A 19,179-nucleotide genomic window follows, 5' to 3' on the forward strand; every position below is an offset into this window, starting at 1 on the left:
ATGGCAGAGCGGCCATGCGAACCTTTTATAGCAGTAGTGCTCCAGGTCCTTCCTGATGGTCCAATAGGAGCCGCAACAGGATCTGAGCATGTGACCCCCTACCTCCAATGAGAGGTTGTCCCGTGGGCATGCTCAGTATGGGAAAAGCAGAATTTAGTCACAGAAAGGCCTGCTTGCTGCCGATCAGTGCTGGCTACAATGGCAGAGCCTGGAAAGGTAGCAGTAACCATTCGCACAGTATCAGCTTGAGCCAGACACTGGGACCGATGTCTCCGCTGAGCAGGTTCCACTGTGGCTGGAGGAGAATGAGAGACCGCAGCGGACATGGTTTGAGATTCCCCCTGAGAAGCGGAGGGAACTCGACAGGGCTGCCACTAGAAATTTCGGGGCCCCATACTGGCAAAATTTTTGGGGCCCCCTTGAGACTGCGCCCAGGCTCCACCCCAGCCCCGCCTCCACGCTCCACCCCTCAAACTGTCCACAGTCCCATCGCTCTCTCTTGGAAAAACTCCACTTCTCACCAATCACACATTGAGGGTACGTGTCCACCTTCAGGATGGCCGGCGGTTTGGGCGGAGCGGCAAACCCCACTCGGCGCTAAGCCCCGCCCCCTACTGTGACGTGATGATGCCGGATGTGTTCATTGCACACATTCGGGATCATCGCACCCCACACATAGGGCCCTGTGTTATAGCTTGCGGCGATGCAGCTGCCGCAAGGAACACGGACATGCTGCGATCTTAAAAGATGCGGCGCATGTCCGGAGTCGCAGGGCCGCCGGGTGCGTGTTACCACGCATAGTGGAGACGGGATTTCATAAAATCCCCTTCACTATGTTGGAACATCTGGACGCTGCGTGTTTGACGCTGTGGCCCCAAGCAGTGTCAAACACGCAGCGTTTTCTTAACGTGGACACATACCCTAACAGTTCCCATCACCAGATCACACATATAGCCGGCAGCTTTTGTTTTGGCCAAAAGATTTTGTAAGCCGCCACCATAACACGGTAGACACTTTTGGCCGGGTCCTACTCTGCTGTAACCTATTAAATATTTGTTAAAATATGCAAAACAATTTAGGTATATTTTTATTTATTTTTCAATTTTTAAAATGACCAATAATATCACATACAAAGAACAAATACCGCTACACCATGACCAGACCGCATATTACCACCACAGTGATCGAATAATATCACATACAAGGGACAAATACCGCAACACCATGTCCAGACCACATATTACCACCACATAGTGACTGAATACTACAATTCTGATCAGTAATAAAAAAAGCACCATACTATACTATCACCATAAGTGCCATTATACACAGGAGGTCTGTATATAGTATACAGTGTATAGTGTCAGTGTATAGGTAACACTGACTCACCAGTGACGTCTCTAGGTGAAGTCCTTCATCTTTCATCAAGCACAGACCGCCATCATGTCTTCCAGCCAGGACTCGTCTCTGCAGGAAATAACATAGTTATCTCGAGCTCTGCTTGCAGAACACATTACTTAATTTTTCCCAACTTCTACATTACACCACATGGAGAAAAAAAGGTGACATAGTGTCACTCTACACAGTAACAGGACCGCCCCCTCATTTAAAACAGTATACTCAAAAATAAAATAAATACATTACTGCAGTAATAATATCCCTAAATTAGTCCCTATGGTAATAATATTCCCCATCCTGGCCCCCGTGTGTCTCATTCCTGGCGTCAGCCATATGTTCTCCCATCCTGCCCTCATGAGTATCCTTTCTGCACCATATGATCTCCCCATCCTGCCCCATCAGTCTCCATCATATCCATCAAGCCCCATGATCCGATTCCTGCACGATCTGTCTCCAATCATGCCCTGTGTCCAGCATCTCTGCCCCGTGTCCAGCATCCCTGCCCCTGTGTCCAGCATAATGCCCCTGTGTCCAGCATAATGCCCCTGTGTCCAGCTTTCTGCCCCAGCGTGTCCAGCGTTCTGCCCCTGTGTCCAGCATAATGCCCGTGTCCAGCTTTCTGCCCCAGCGGGTCCAGCGTTCTGCCCCGGGCCCCAGCGTGTCCAGCGTTCTGCCCCGGGCCCCACCCCCCTGGGATCGCCGCTCTAAAAAAAAAAAAATGAGTTCTTACCTGGCTGTACGCTCCTGAGGCAGGGAACCTCACTTCCTCCATGCAGGTGAAGGACACGTCGCACTCGCCGGCGGCTGACAATGACGTCAGACGCCGGCGAAGTGCGACTGCGCACTGCGGCCGCTGAAGTCAGCTGCCAGCCTCCGACTGGCTGGCGGCAGCTGTTAACTATTGACGTGCGGGCACGGGCCCGCACGTCAATAGTGTGCCGCAGCGGCTTGCGGGGTGGGCCCGGTGAGCAGATTAGACGGGGCCCGATGCGGGCCCCCTCTGCTCACCAGGCCCCATACGCCAGTCATGGCTGTTATGCCCTGATGGCGGCCCTGGAACTCGACACCTAACATAAGGTCAATGTCATGGCCTGCAAATAGTTCAGATCTCAATCCAATTGAAAATCTTTGGTGTAAGTTGAAGAAAATAGTCCATGACAAGGCTCCAACCTGCAAAGCTGATCTGGCAACAGCAATCAGAGAAAGTTGGAGCCAGATTGATGAAGAGTACTGTGTGATACTCATTACGTCCATGCCTCAGAAACTGCAAGCTGTTGTAAAAGCCAGAGGTGGTGCAACAAAATACTAGTGATGTTTTGGAGAGTTTTTGTGGTTGGTTGCTTTTCATGATTCCATAATTTTTTCCTCAGAATTGAGTGATTCAATCATTTTTTCCCTACGCTTGCTTAAAAAATTTAACCCTTACTGACTACCACATTTTTTGTTCTTGATTTCTTTTAGTGTTTCTTAAAGCCAGAAAGTTGCCATTTGAAATGACATTAGTTTTGTGCCATGTCTGTGATCTGCTTTTTTTTCTACAAAATTAAACAACTGAATGAACATCCTCCAAGGCAGGTGATTCCATCATTTTTGCCAGGGGTTGTATATAAACACAGAGCAGATGAGCAGATCTGATAAAATTCTAATTTGCCTGTTCATACCTATTTTCCTGAGAAATTAGATTCACAAAGAAGTTATTCTCTGTGAATTTCATGTTCTTTATCATGGTCTGGGATCTCTCCAAATGCCAGAGCATAATAAATATAATGTAAAAATTGAAAAAAAAATCTGACCAGTCTGCCATGTCTTTGTTACATTGCTTCTCCAGCTTGGACTTTACACTACGCCTGGGCTTCCTGTCGTGATCAGATCCCTGGAATCACCGCACATACAACGGTTATCTCAGGAGCCCGTGGATGGAATTTGTAGCATGGTGTTTTCTCTTGACCTGGACTTCCAGCTGCATTTATGCCGCAATGCATGCACAGTGAAGTCCAGGGCATGCTCATGCTAGAAACCCAAGTCTAGAGTGAACAATGGGCCACAGATGTGACGTGATGAAGTTGAGGAAGGCCAAACAGTGGGTAGCAAGCAGCAGGGGCGGCTAGAGAGATGATTAGTGAGGAGAGTATATATTTTTTTCTCTTTAACTTTTTGCCAAGCTTTTAATATCCATTGAGATTGTGACTGCAGCTGTCTGCCATTTTACTGAATTTGTTGGGAGCAAATCACAAAAAGTCTTCATTCTCCAGAATGCATATATTTTTTAAAAAATTCAAGTAGAATTTAATTCCTCTAAAGTAAATTCACCCTTCTCTACTTAACAACATTTTAGTTTTCTTGGTAATACACATGTAATTGTGTTTTGCTCTAGCATTTCAAGTTATTTGATCATTTATGGCACAGGCAATCCATATCTATATATATTTTGTGCTTCTTCATGGAAAGATAGTTAAAAAGTATAAATAATATTAAATAATATTTATGTATAACTGAGCTCATCCATTCATATGTCTCCTATTCAAGACTAAAATTCAGTGCAAGAACCATAGTCACTTTTTACAGGTTATTTCTCTCCATATTCTGCCACCCCCCTCTATACCCTGATCCCCACACCTCAAATGTGTGATTGGTTGCCTCTGCTCTGTCAGATGATGGAATATTCTGGCATCACACATAAAAGATCCTAAGCATTGTTTTCTTGGAAGTTTCAGTAGCATCCAGGCGATTTGCCAACACTTCTAAATGTCTGCAAGGCTTAATACAAGAATTAGCAAGAATGAGCCAATAACATTTGTTTTCTGGTGTAAAAAAAAGTTGGGGCAAGCTGTTATTACTTAAAAACTTTATGACCTTCTACCCAAACCATACTATATTTCTAAGACAATGGTTACATTTAGTCAAAGAGAGCATGGATAACTGACATGAAATACTTGACAAAAAAATCTATGTCAGCCAATAACTTTCATAGATAGACAATCCAAAAGTTATGTCGACATAAGAGATGCATCTTAGTCCAGTGGTCTATTTGTTCAAGTTTTAATTAACTGCCTAAACCAATAATGTGGGGCATGTCTGAAAGCTAGAAAGTTTTATTTTTTGTTTTAATGTACACCTTTCAACAAGTCTTTAACAAAATCACCCCAGGGAAAGAAAAGATATCTCCAGCAGTCCATCAGCAATAACATCTGTCACATTTAGAGAAAAATTGCATTTTATCTTCATCTTTTCATGTCTGACAAGGCTGAACGGAAGATTTTCTCTTTGATTTCGCATTCCCTCAAGGCTTTTATTCATACTATCTTGGAGAAAAACACCACCTGTTCAAAGACAGTTAAAAGATATAGAAAAAAAATGTTGTAAAGGAAGAGTTACAATAGTTGGAACAAGACATTTAAATAGCTTGAAATTAATTATAACTGCCACAAACATAGTTACAGCAAGTCTATGGGGCAGACAATTAGTGTTCTACTGGAATTTAAGAATTATGCTGGATATAAATGTAAAATATTGAACTTAATCATTCAAACCTGGCGAGAAATGTAAAGTATTTGTCAGAAATTTGAGAGAAAATTCTAAATTACAGAAAAAAGACATCCTGATTGGTGAGCACATATTTTCACAATAATCTATTGTTGATAAGCAAAATATTTAAGGATTGAACTTGAGGATCTGAGTACACTTTTTGTTATATCCTTATCAACTCGTGTGCCAAATTTAAGGCAAATTCATCTATTTCAATAAATTTTATATCAATTAATGTCAATGAAGTAAACTAATTTTCAAAAATAGAGAACATCTCTATCCCACTTTACAACAAATGAGTATGCAAAGACTTTATCAACCAATAGTGGGGCGCCCGCTAGGGTCATGGGGCACTCGGTACCGGGTCCGGCGGTACTTAAAGGGGTGGTCACAGTGGCAGTGACCTGGTCCGTGGCCCTGGGCGTCCAATAAAAGGGGATGTGAATGGGGAATAAAGTTTCTGAAAGTTATCCTGTTTGTGACGCCAAGCTGGAACGCCCGCTAGGACTGTGGGGTACTCGGTACCAGTCCGACTCTGTTCTTAAAGGGGTGGTCACAGTGGCAGTGACCAGGTCCATGGCCCTGGGCATCCAGTAAAAGGGGATGTGAGCGAGGAACAAAGTTTATGAAAGTTATTGTTCGTGACACAACCTGTGGTATTTGGCCACGGGTGGCTGACGCTGCTTAAAGGGGTCCACTGGGGCTGATGGTGTTGCAGTTGGTAAAGGATAGTAGATGTTAAGATGAAGGAAAGAATTGAAGGACACAGGGTTGCAGCTTCCTTTACCTTTTACTGATGAATTGCAGGTACAGTGCAGGATACAAGTAGTAGGTGGTGATGGGGTGTGGGCAGCCTGAAAACAACTTGGGATCCACCTAGCCAGGTGGGATTGGATGCCTTCCTTTCTGTGCTGTATTCTGACCCTTGCTGCCTGAAGCTCTGCACAAATCCTCTCAGTGTCTGTACTTTCTACCCATATGATTGACAGACTGAGCCTGTCATGGGCACTGCCTTCTCTCTGGCAGCCCCAGGCTCCTGACCTGCTGTGTTGCTTGCGGATGTCAGTTGGTGACAGGAGACTTGGAATCTCCTGCCCTCTGGATTTGGTGGCTGAGTATGTGATCCTCTCACCACCACAGCCTCCGGTGTCCGGTCTCTTGGTGCTTTATCGTGGGGTAAGCCCAATCACATCTCCAGACCCCAGGCTTCTCTCTCTCTCTTGCTTCCTTTCCCTTCAGTGTCTTTCACTCAACTCTCTAACCTGGCCTCCAGACCAGAACTTGTAAGAGAAGCTCCCCTGAAGCTGGGTTTAGAGCTCCCCCTTCTGGCCTGGAGTCAGAAAGTTGTTGCATGTAATTGTTACCTGATTACGGAATCCCTCCTTGCATCCAGGCATGACATCACCTCCCCAGTGAGGAAGGCATTGCCATTGTGGCAACCGGACTCCTGGGGTGCCACATTAGCTACAGCATATCATCTAACAGTAGTTAGTATGGAGGTAGGGGGTATAGCAAGGCTGAGTGTTATTACAAAAATCTTCATCTTTCATCTCAAGGCAACCAGTGTATGAAAGGGAGTACAGCAGAGCTGATTGTCACTCCAAACACCTATCAGGGCAGTCAATGGATACAGCAGAGCTGAATATCATTACAAGCACCTTTAGCTATTTATAAATTGAGGGGAACTACAATACCCAGAGAGATTAGCAAAATTAGGATTATTTAGTCTACAAAAAAGACAATTTAGGGACTATCTAATAACCATGTAAAAGTATATAAGGGGACAATACAAATATCTCTCCGAAGATCCATTTATACCAAGGAAGGTGACGGTTACAAGGGGTCATTCTCTGCATCTGGAGGAGATAAGGTTTTTCCACCAACATAAAAGAGGATTCTTTACTGTTAGGGCAGTGAGAATCTGAAATTCTTTGCCTGAGGAGGTGGTGATGGCGAACTCAGTCGAGGGGTTCAAGAGAGGCCTGGATGTCTTCCTAGAGTGTAACAATATTGTATCTTACAGTGATAAGGATCTTTAGAAGTACGTAGATCTGGGGATTTATTCTAATGGAATATAGGCTGAACGGAATGTCTTTTTTCGGCCTTGCTAACTATGTTACTATGTTCAATAGATCAATGGCCAAACTTATATGTGCTAAAAAACAGGGAAATGTGAAATATGTGAAATATGAATAGCATACTGGCTTATGAACTTTATGAACAAACACATGAGATTTTTAGCACAAGATTTGCAAACGTTGTGAGCCCATTCACCAAAACGTCAAGGTAATCTCAGATCGAATGGGTAACTACACTGACTGTCTGGTGTGAACACTTACCTATGGTATCTGAGCTGAATGCCTAATGTGAACACTTGCTTATGGCTAATAACAGGGTAAAGCCTACTTATATAGGACGCTCAGAACCAATTGTGTTGAGATGTAATTAAAACATGGAGAAGGGCAGGGCGTTCAAGTCAGAAAATAATATATATTAAATAGATCAACTGACCGAACAATATATATATATATATATATATATATATATATATATATATATATATATATATATATAAATAGTTTGTAGCCAAAAAAAGTCAAATATACAATAGATCAATGGCCAAACTTATATGTGCTAAAAAACAGGGAAATGTGAAATATGTGAAATATGAATAGCATACTGGCTTATGAACTTTATGAACAAACACATGAGATTTTTAGCACAAGATTTGCAAACGTTGTGAGCCCATTCACCAAAACGTCAAGGTAATCTCAGATCGAATGGGTAACTACACTGACTGTCTGGTGTGAACACTTACCTATGGTATCTGAGCTGAATGCCTAATGTGAACACTTGCTTATGGCTAATAACAGGGTAAAGCCTACTTATATAGGACGCTCAGAACCAATTGTGTTGAGATGTAATTAAAACATGGAGAAGGGCAGGGCGTTCAAGTCAGAAAATAATATATATTATCTGAGATTACCTTGACGTTTTGGTGAATGGGCTCACAATGTTTGCAAATCTTGTGCTAAAAATCTCATGTGTTTGTTCATAAAGTTCATAAGCCAGTATGCTATTCATATTTCACATATTTCACATTTCCCTGTTTTTTAGCACATATAAGTTTGGCCATTGATCTATTGTATATTTGACTTTTTTTGGCTACAAACTATATATATATATATATATATATATATATATATATATATATATATATATATATATATATATATATATATATATTGTTCGGTCAGTTGATCTATTTAATATGTTACTATGTTACTATGGCAGTCAGTATGGGAAAAGGGCAGTACAGTAGAGCTGACCGCTCTGTATGAAGTGAACTTCCGCTATAATAAGTGTTTGCAAGGACACTCTTCCCAGCTGTACTTCTTCCTCACACTGTCTGCTGTGAAATGAAAGCTCTAGGTGTTTATAATGACACTCAGATCAGTTGTCTCCCTCTCCACACTGTCTGCTGTAAGAAGAAAACTGGAAATGTTTGTATTTTGACTCAGCTCTTTTCCACAGAGTTAAGGGCTGAGAAAAGAGCCGTCTTTCATTATATGTCCCACAGAAGAAAGCATATTCTTCTGAACTTCTGGGATGTGCTTGTGGGAAAAATTAAATGAGCACAGAGAACACTCTCTGGTAATGACTTCCTAGGCTTATCATAAAATAGAATCTAAACTTTACAAGCTAATATCTCCAGAGCAGGCATGGTAAATTAAAAAATACTATTTCGTGATGGTTGTGAGTCGCCCGCCAGGGCCTGGGGTACTTGGTACCGGGTCCGGTCACAATTAAAGGGCATGTCACGGTGGCAGTGTCCCTGGGCACTCAAGTAAAAGGGGAAAGGTCTTTTAAGGGCGTTGTAATAAAGTTTGTGTTCATGATGCCATCTGTGGTTCTCGGTCAGAGAGGACCAACGCTGCTTAAAGGGGTCCTCTGGGGTGATGTTACTGCAGCAAAGATGGTGACGCTTTCCACAGGTGAAGCGGGGTCCCCAGGGCTCCTGGTGTGCTGGGCAGGGATGGTATATGCCAGCAAATAAATGGAGGACAAAGCGTTGTAATGTCTTTTCCTGGTTTACTGGTGGTAGCAGGCCACAGTCCAGGGTACCAGGAACAGGTGGTGATATGGTCCCGTCTGCCTGGAGGCAAAGGTGGATCCCTCTCCCAGGTGAGGTCCGTAAGCCTTCCTACTCACACTAGTATGCGAGGTCCTTGATGCCTGTGGCTTCCATACAAAGTTCTCTCTCTCCTGTCCTGGGACACTACTTGTATGGTGGGCAGTGTGAGCCTTTTGGTAGGGTCTCTATCATGACCCGGGCTCTAACTGTACCGCTGCACCTTCAGGTGTGGGTGCTGGCAAATTACATAAAGTCCTATTCCCTCCAGTTCTGCCGTGCGACCTGGAGTACAACATAGCCTCGGGCTCCAGGTGCCCGGTTCCTGAGCTTCGGCTCAGGGGGTGCCCGGTCACAGTTCCTCTCTAAGCGCTATCTTGCTCCTATGCTTCGTTCCTCTGATGCTCACTACAATTCAACTATTCAGGTTATCTCCCTTTTCCTGGAACTGCAGCACAGTCCTGGCTGCACAGCTCCACTCCCTTTGCTCTCCTTCCTCTCTCTTCCACTGTCTGCTCCAGACTGATCTTTCTGGTCTCAGAGCATGATCATCAACTTTGTCAGTGAAGCACTGACAGTTTGCACAGCATAGAGATGCTGCTGCATTCCCATGTTATACAATGCAATCAGCCTGCAAAAAATGAAAGTCCCATAATGTGACAAAGTAAAAAAGTTAAAAGAAGTCAAAAAAATATTTTTTACAAAAAAAAATCTAAAAAAAATTAATAATTATAAATAATGTATAAAGTGGTACACTGGCGCTACACTATTAAGAAGACACTAAAGCAATCGCTGCTGCTGGTGATCAGGCAGGGTCTGTGTAAACCCCTGCTAAGTAGAGAAGTATAAAACTAAATGAAAGTTATCACCTGCGCTAAAAGGATGCGTTGGGAAATAGAATCAGTATATGGACACAAGGGAAAAAAGTTGTGCAGATACAATAATTTAGAAAGTCATGCCGTTAGCTATAATAATCACTGCATTAGCACTTACTAAAATAGGGCTGTAGCCGCGCCGCAGCGTAGCTGTAACTTTACCGGTGAGGTGTCCAGTGATTAGTCCCGGAATCAGGTCCGCTGGATGGGTATACGCTGGTCACAGGGAATTCGAACAAGCCGCCAGCCTCTAGCGTGCCCCGGCCGGAAGCAACGCCGAAGCAGTGGCGGAGCGTGGAAAGGGCGTAGCTAAGGTGTGACGTCACACAAGGAGTAAGGACGGGGAGCGTGCAGGGACATAAACCAACGCGTTTCGAAGGATGAATACCTTCTTCGTCAGGGCTGCTGTTCCCTGAAGAGCCCATCCTTATATAGTGCTAGATCATTGACCCTTTCCTGTCCAGTTCGTACAATTCCCCAGAAAAGCGACGAACAGTTCAATTTGTATTTCTAACAACAGCGTTTGTAATTTGGGGCACTAATAGTGGAAGCTGAGATAGTATACAAGTTGCACTGGATGTGAGTTACAAAACCAGTAAACCGCTGGTTGGTACATGCATAAATGGATATAAATCATTTAGTGGGAGCATGCCATGCTTACAAGAATAGCCAAATAGTGCATCCCTCAGAATCATGCATAAATGGCTGATAAATTGGGAGTGTCAGGAATTGGATAAGGGAATATTGTACATAATACGGGTAAATAAACAATAATTACTTTAAAAACAGGCCTTTATTAGAATATTGGGCTAGAAAATATATATATATATACAAAAATCCGATAAGATTAAACATGAACACCTGGTCTAAAAAATTATTCCATTATAAAAAATTATTCCATTATAAAAATCCCCCACCAATGGGACAAAATGGTAATTAAAATCGGGAATATAATAGGTAAAATTTATTGGATAATCCTAAAAGGAATAAAATAATAGCAAGATGCTAGATGAGAAACTAGAAGGCATATAACTCAATCTCCTGGTTAAGTCCATTAGGTGCTAGACTATCTAGAGTAAAAATCCATTTGGACTCCACCCTCGACATTTCTTTAATAAAATTACCACCTCTAGCATTTTGCTGGACTGATTGAATTCCGCAGAAAAAAACGTTGGAACACGAACAATTGTGATATTCCGCAAAATGCCGAGATAGAGGGTGTCCTTTATACCCTTTGTTTATGTTGTCTAAATGTTCTTTTATTCTGATTCTGAGGCGCCTTCAAATTGTTGGGTGATGCGCATGGTTTCCTCATTATAATTGTCTATATCTGTACAATTTCTCCTGATGCGCATATATTGCCCTTTTGGAATATTTGTCAGCCAAATTGGTAGATGACAACTGGATGTGTGTATAAAACTGTTCGAGTCCACATCTTTGTGGTAGCACTTGGTTTTCAATATATTGTTCACAATTTGAAGCCAAAGGTTATGACACTCAAGCTCTGGATATGATAAGACAGGAAGTAAGCCTCATACCGAGAACAACTTTATTGAATAAAGGAAAACAGAATAATGATTTGCCTAATATTCAACAACAAATCAATAAACTACCAATAGTGACACAGTTTCACTCAGGGTACAAAATGTTCAATAATATTGTTCGTAAATACTGGCCCATTTTACAGGGCGACAAAAATATTGGAGATCTATTGCCTAGTAATCCAAGATTCGTTTACACGAAAGCAAGAAACTTGGGCCTCCTTTTAGCGCCAACTACAAAATCGGTGCACCAGAACCGGACAACACTCCAATCAGCAACTACACGTCCCACTTGTGGATTTAAACCATGTGGCATATGTCCATGTTGCACTCGCACAACTTTTAACAAGGAACTACAAACCACATTTATGGACTCCAGTGGAACACAAAAATTCAACATCAAAAGTAGAATATCCTGCGAGACAGCTGGAGTGATTTATGTACTAAAATGCCCTTGTAATAAAATTTATGTGGGCCGTACGAAAAGGCGCCTCAGAATCAGAATAAAAGAACATTTAGACAACATAAACAAAGGGTATAAAGGACACCCTCTATCTCGGCATTTTGCGGAATATCACAATTGTTCGTGTTCCAACGTTTTTTTCTGCGGAATTCAATCAGTCCAGCAAAATGCTAGAGGTGGTAATTTTATTAAAGAAATGTCGAGGGTGGAGTCCAAATGGATTTTTACTCTAGATAGTCTAGCACCTAATGGACTTAACCAGGAGATTGAGTTATATGCCTTCTAGTTTCTCATCTAGCATCTTGCTATTATTTTATTCCTTTTAGGATTATCCAATAAATTTTACCTATTATATTCCCGATTTTAATTACCATTTTGTCCCATTGGTGGGGGATTTTTATAATGGAATAATTTTTTATAATGGAATAATTTTTTAGACCAGGTGTTCATGTTTAATCTTATCGGATTTTTGTATATATATATATATTTTCTAGCCCAATATTCTAATAAAGGCCTGTTTTTAAAGTAATTATTGTTTATTTACCCGTATTATGTACAATATTCCCTTATCCAATTCCTGACACTCCCAATTTATCAGCCATTTATGCATGATTCTGAGGGATGCACTATTTGGCTATTCTTGTAAGCATGGCATGCTCCCACTAAATGATTTATATCCATTTATGCATGTACCAACCAGCGGTTTACTGGTTTTGTAACTCACATCCAGTGCAACTTGTATACTATCTCAGCTTCCACTATTAGTGCCCCAAATTACAAACGCTGTTGTTAGAAATACAAATTGAACTGTTCGTCGCTTTTCTGGGGAATTGTACGAACTGGACAGGAAAGGGTCAATGATCTAGCACTATATAAGGATGGGCTCTTCAGGGAACAGCAGCCCTGACGAAGAAGGTATTCATCCTTCGAAACGCGTTGGTTTATGTCCCTGCACGCTCCCCGTCCTTACTCCTTGTGTGACGTCACACCTTAGCTACGCCCTTTCCACGCTCCGCCACTGCTTCGGCGTTGCTTCCGGCCGGGGCACGCTAGAGGCTGGCGGCTTGTTCGAATTCCCTGTGACCAGCGTATACCCATCCAGCGGACCTGATTCCGGGACTAATCACTGGACACCTCACCGGTAAAGTTACAGCTACGCTGCGGCGCGGCTACAGCCCTATTTTAGTAAGTGCTAATGCAGTGATTATTATAGCTAACGGCATGACTTTCTAAATTATTGTATCTGCACAACTTTTTTCCCTTGTGTCCATATACTGATTCTATTTCCCAACGCATCCTTTTAGCGCAGGTGATAACTTTCATTTAGTTTAATAATTATAAATAGTGATGAGGGAGCATACTCGTTGCTCGGGTTTTCCAGAGCACGATCGGGTGGTCTCCGAGTATTTGTAACTGTTCAGAGATTTAGTTTTTGTCGCAGCAGCTGTATGATTTACAGCTGCTAGCCAGCCTGAGTACAAGTGAGGGTTGCCTGGTTGCTAGGGAACCCCCACATGTATTCAAGCTGTCTAACAGCTGCAAATCATGCAGCTGAGGCGAAAGAAACGTAATCTCCAAACAGTCACAAATACTCGGCGAACACCCGAGCGTGCTCTAGAAAACCCGAGCAACGAGTATACTCACAAATCACTAATTCTAAATCAAAATACGTATATTGTACCCATAAATAAATGTTTTTATGACAAAAAACAAAACAGAAAACAACACATATTTGATGTTGCCATGGCGACAATGACCCGACCTAATGAACTGTCCCAATAATTGCCCCTTTAGTAAACACCATAAAACAATAAATAAAAAAGAAGGCAAAAAACAATGCTTCATCATCATTCCATGTCAGGCATCAAGTTCCCTTTGCTGCACAGTGGGAATCTCGAGCCATGTCCGCTGTGGTCTCCCATTTTCCTCCAGCCACAGTGGAGCCTGCTAAGGGGAGACGTCGGTCCCAGCACCTGGCCAGGGCAGATACTGCATATTTGGTTGCTGCTGCCCTTCCAGGTTCAGCCATTATAACTAGTGCTGTTCAGTGGTGAGCAGGCGCTCCTGGGACTAAGTCCTGCTTTTCCCTTCCTGAGCATGCCCAGGGGAAGACCTCTCATTGGAGGTCGGGGGTCACACACTCAGGTCTTGAAGCAGCTCCTATTGGTCCACTAGGAAGGTCCTGAACTGCTACAGCTATAAAAGGTTCGCATGGCCACACGGCCATGCACTAGTATCATTTGTGTTTGGCAGTTGCCAGTGGATACTCTGCCACACTGTATACAAGTGGTGTGAGTCTGTTTAGCCTTGGGACTGTACACTCAGGCAGGCAGCTAGCGTCAGTGGGGGCAATTAGCCTTGGCTTAGCATTTGGTTCCTTCATGTGTGTGGTTAGCACAGAAGAGTTCCAGAGCAAACAGTACTTTTAGTTAGGGTTTTAGTCCCTGTGTACAGTGCAACTCTGTGAGGCAACAGAGCTTGCTTTCATTTCACACGGGAACCCAGTGTCCATCCACCATCACATGCAGCATGTATCTCTGCACGGTAGACCCCGGGCTGCGAATGCACCTCGTATCTATCACCCTATTACTTGGTGTGTTCCGCTAGCCCTAACAGTATGCTAGTGCCAGGGTCTGGCTAGTAATGGCGGATGAACAGCAACTGCTGCCATACATCCAGCAGCTGGAGGGAAGGTTGATGGCTCTCGAGCGCAGAACCTCAGCTGTGGATGTTTCCGCCGTAGCTGTTCAGGCTGCAAGCGTGGCTGCAGCAAGTTTGTCCACTGCCACCCCTGTTCCAACCTTATCTCGCCTCCTGCTGCCAGATAAATACTCTGGTGATAGTGCATCTTAAAAATCAAAATCCAATGGCGCTAACAACACCTATGTTCCTGCAGCAGATAGTAGCGCAGTACCACTCTACTACGTATATGTCTATGAATACTTTTAAACAATATATATCTGCGCTAGAGAACACTCCTCAATTATTGTGTATATCTATAAATAAAGCTGATGCTAAGCACATTTAAAACAAGTAAAACAGCCTGAATTGGAGTAGAATAGACCTAATACAATGAGTACCCCTGCGAAGAAAATTGTACTCGTAGTATTAAGAGAATAAAGTATCAGATATGCATAATCATACAGCAGCTTCAGGTATGAATTAAAAAAGTTTTACCTAGTGTGCTTCATTTTTGCTGCGTGGTGTCTTCCTTTTGCACGCTCCAACCCGCTCCAACGCACCAACCTAAAGAATAAAGTCGCCATATAACTTATACCGTACGAGGAATGGCGTAAAAAAATAATAGAACCTGCTGTTTTGTTCATTCTGGCTCCCAAACATTGCAGTAAGGCACAGCTCATAGTTATCCTGTGCAGAGCTCTTACACTGGGGCTTCTGTGTGTATCTCCAAAATATATCATTCAGACGGAACCTACAGGTGAAGATTCCCTATAATGAGAGAGATGGAGGCCCTTAGGATTCCATAAAAGTGTCATCAGCCACAGTTTTGCACACTTCTGAAAAGAAGTAGACACTGAACAGAGGCCAGATGATGCCTCATTATAGTGAATGGATCCCTCAGGGGTTTTATGTAAATCACGTCACTCGGAGAGTTATATGGAAACACAGAGGTAAGTGCTCAGTGTAGAGCTCCGGATAAATGTGATCCTGAATGTTATTTAAAATCTTTCTAACAAAAGCTTCAAATAAATCCACAAAATAAGCAAGTTCCCACTGAGGTCCATCATCTGTCAATGAAAATGTAGTGGGCTTCCACGTTGCTGGTAGCACAAAAGCTTTGGAAAACTGAAATGGCTCCTCGCCCAATAAAGAAATTCTGTGCTCCCAAATCCAAATGCCCCCTCCCTTTTGAGCCCCACAGTGTGCCTAAACCACATAAAGCGTCCACCTTTGGCATTTCTGTAGTGATGAGAGCTCACCTAATTTATGGGTGAATGTCTCCAGGATCATGAGCTGGGCATAACATACTGGTCACTATAATGTACTGGTCAGTACAGCATACTGGTTACTACAATGACAGTTTGCAATTTTCACTCTGCAACATCCACTGCTGCTTGTTTTTGGAAAACACCCATCGGGTAAAAATCATCACTACATCTGTAGATAAATTCCCAAAGAGGTATAACTTCCAAAATGGGGTGACTTGAGGGGAGATTATGCTCTTCTAGCAATTAGGGGCTCTGTATATGGAGTTCACAAAGTATTCTAGGAAAATCTTCGCTCCAGGAGGCAAATAGCGCTTTGTTCCTCCCGAGTCTCATCGTATGGCTAAACATTATGGTACAGCCAAATATGAGGTATTGCCACATTCAGTAGAAATTGTGGAACAAATTATGGTTCCATTTTTACCCATTTCTTGTATAAAATGTAAAATCTGTGGCTAAAAAAATGCAGTTATTTTTTTTCACAGTAAAAAGGAATAAAATTCTGTGACACACATGTGGTGTTAATTTAATCACTGCACCCCTAAATAAATTCGATGAGATTGTAGTTTGTAAAGCGTGGTCACATATGAGGGTTCTGCTGTTCTGGCAAATCAAGGGATCTTCCAGTGTGTCATGGTATCCGTAAACCATAAAAGTAAAATCTGCACTATAGTATGGCGCTCCTTCCCTTCTGAGCTTTGCACTATGCATTAAAAATATTTCCCGATTACATATAGGGTATTGATAAATCAACGTGTGCACAACCTATAAAGTGGTGCAAGGGTAGGTTCCCAAACCTTCAGACCAAGCAATAACAAAACCCAGCACTCAACTTTGTTGTGAGAAGAAAAACGGATAATTTATTATATCCCAATGCAAACGTTTCGGTCACACATAGGACCTTCGTCAGTAACAATAGTTTCCTGATTGCAGCGCCAATTAAATGAAAGTCTCCTGATGCAGCCTTGTAGACGGCTGTTTCCGCGGTGTCCACCGCTGTATGAGTCCTACACCTGGACACCGCGGAAACAGCCGTCTACAAGGCTGCATCAGGAGACTTTCATTTAATTGGCGCTGCAATCAGGAAACTATTGTTACTGACGAAGGTCCTATGTGTGACCGAAACGTTTGCATTGGGATATAATAAATTATCCGTTTTTCTTCTCACAACAAAGTTGAGTGCTGGGTTTTGTTATTGCTACATATAGGGTATTGGCGCACTCAGGGAAAAATGGACCTCAGTTTGTTGTAAAAACCAACTCCTATTTGCCCTTATAAAAATGTAAAAAACTTGGGACTAAAACAACATTTTTCGTGGTAAAAATGTAATTTATTCTTTCTTCACTGTTTAATGGTATAAAATTCAGTGAGTCACATGTGGTGTCAATATGATCGCTGCACCCCTAGATTATTTCACTGGGGAGTGTAGTTTGTAAAATTAGTTCACATATGGAGGTTTATGTTCTTCCGGCACCTCAGGGGCTCTGCCAATGTGACATGGCATCCTCAAACTATTGCAGCAAAATCTGAACTCTAAAGTGGCACCTCTTCCATTCTGAGTTTTGCACTGTGCCTCAAAAGTAGTATTCTCCTAAGGCTAGGGTCACATTGCGTTTATGGCTGAGCGCTATCGGACAGCGTTGCACGGGGAAATTAACGCCGTGCAACGCGTCCGTTAGCGCTCCCATTGCCCGCAATGTTAAAGCGCATTGCTAGCGCATGTCATTTTCGGCACGCGCCAGCGATGTGCCGGTCTTTTGTAGCGTCCGCGGCGTGCCCGAGGTCCGTTCCCCGCTCTCGCAGATCGGGGATCTGCGCTAGCGGGGACGTTTAACGCAACCCCGAAAAAGACATTGCGTTAGCACAATCCGCTAGCGCTTAGCACTAAACGGATTGCCCTAACGCAATGTTACCCTAGCCTAACATATGGGGTATCTTCGTAAGCAGGGGAAATTGCATAATAAGTTGTATGGTACAATTTCTTCTGTTACCCTTATGAAAATGCACATTTGAGGCTAACATAATATTTTTGTGGGGAAAATGTGATTTTTTATATTCATGGCTCAACATTACAAACTTCCGTGAAGCACCTGGGTGTTCAAGGTGCTCACCGCACATCTAAATACATTTCTTGAGGAGTCTATTTTCCAAAATGTGTCACTTGTGGGAGGTTTCCATTGTTTAGGAACATCAGGAGCTCTCCAAACAGCACATGGTGTCCACTAATGATTCCAGCAAATTTTACTATCAAAAAAAGTCAAATGACGCTCCTTCCCTTCCGAGCCCTGCCGTTTACCCAAACAGTAGTTTTTTCCCTCATATGGGGTATCATTGTACTCATGAGAGATTGCATTACAAATTGTATGGTGCAATTTCTCCTATTACCCTTTTGAAAATGCTAAATTTGGGACTAGAAAACATGTTTGTGGGGAAAATGTGATAAATTTTAACTTTCACGGCTCAACATTATAAACTTCTGTGAAGCACCTGAAGGTTCAATGTTCTCACCGCACACCTTTATCAGTTCCTTGAGAGGTATAGTTTTCAAAATTGTGTCACTGTGGGGGATGTTCACTGTTTAGGCTCATCAGGGGCTCTCGAAACGCGACATGGTGTCCGTTAATTGTTCCAGCAAATTGTGCATTCAAAAAGTCAAATGCGTCTCCTTCAATTCCAATCTTGATGTGTGCCAAAACAAATACACATATGGGGTATTGGCATGCTCAGCAGAAATAGCACAACAAATTTTTGGCTCCATTTTTTACTGTTACCCTTCTTAAATGTTCATTTTTTTTACACATTACAAATATTCATGTGAAGCACCTGACGGGTTAATAAACTTCTTGAATGTGGTTTTCAGCAGGTAGTGGGGTGCAGTTTTTAGAATGGTTTCACTTTTGTTTTTTTCTATCATATAAACCCCTCAAAGTCACTTCAAATATGAGTTGGTCCCTAAAAAAAGAAATATTTTTGTAAATTTTATTGGAAAAAGGAGAAATCGCTGGTCAACTTTTACCCCTTATAACTTCCTAACAAAAAAAAGTTTAAAAAATTGTGCTGATGTAAAGTACACATGTGGGAAATCTTATCTATTAACTATTTTGTGTGACATTTCTCTCTGATTTTCGGGCATAAGAATAAAAATTTAGAAAATTTTCTCCAAATTTCATTTTTTTCACAAACAAACACAAGTTGCATTGAAGAATTTTTTTCCAATATCATGAAGTACATTATGTCTCAAAAAAAAAACATTCTCAAAATCAGTGGGATCCGTTGAAGCGTTACAGAGTTATGACTT

The 19,179-nt window shown here is 42.4% G+C and overlaps 1 protein-coding gene and 1 long non-coding RNA gene across 3 annotated transcripts in view; one reads left to right on the forward strand and one right to left on the reverse strand.

Annotated features, from left to right (window-relative positions):
- The window catches only part of KERA (keratocan), a 64,428-nt gene that overhangs the window by 24,204 nt on the left and 21,045 nt on the right, over positions 1-19,179 (forward strand). The gene's annotated exons all lie outside the window — the stretch shown is intronic.
- The window catches only part of LOC143776250 (uncharacterized), a 91,022-nt gene continuing 76,203 nt past the window's right edge, over positions 4,361-19,179 (reverse strand). Inside the window, exons 2-3 of the long non-coding RNA XR_013215795.1 lie at positions 15,112-15,180; positions 4,361-4,718 (exon numbers count right to left, since the gene is read on the reverse strand). This is a non-coding gene — a long non-coding RNA (uncharacterized LOC143776250). The remainder of the gene's footprint in view (positions 4,719-15,111; positions 15,181-19,179) is intronic.

The sequence above is a fragment of the Ranitomeya variabilis genome, chromosome 5 (assembly GCF_051348905.1).
Source record: "Ranitomeya variabilis isolate aRanVar5 chromosome 5, aRanVar5.hap1, whole genome shotgun sequence".
NCBI classification, from domain to species: Eukaryota; Metazoa; Chordata; class Amphibia; order Anura; family Dendrobatidae; genus Ranitomeya; species Ranitomeya variabilis.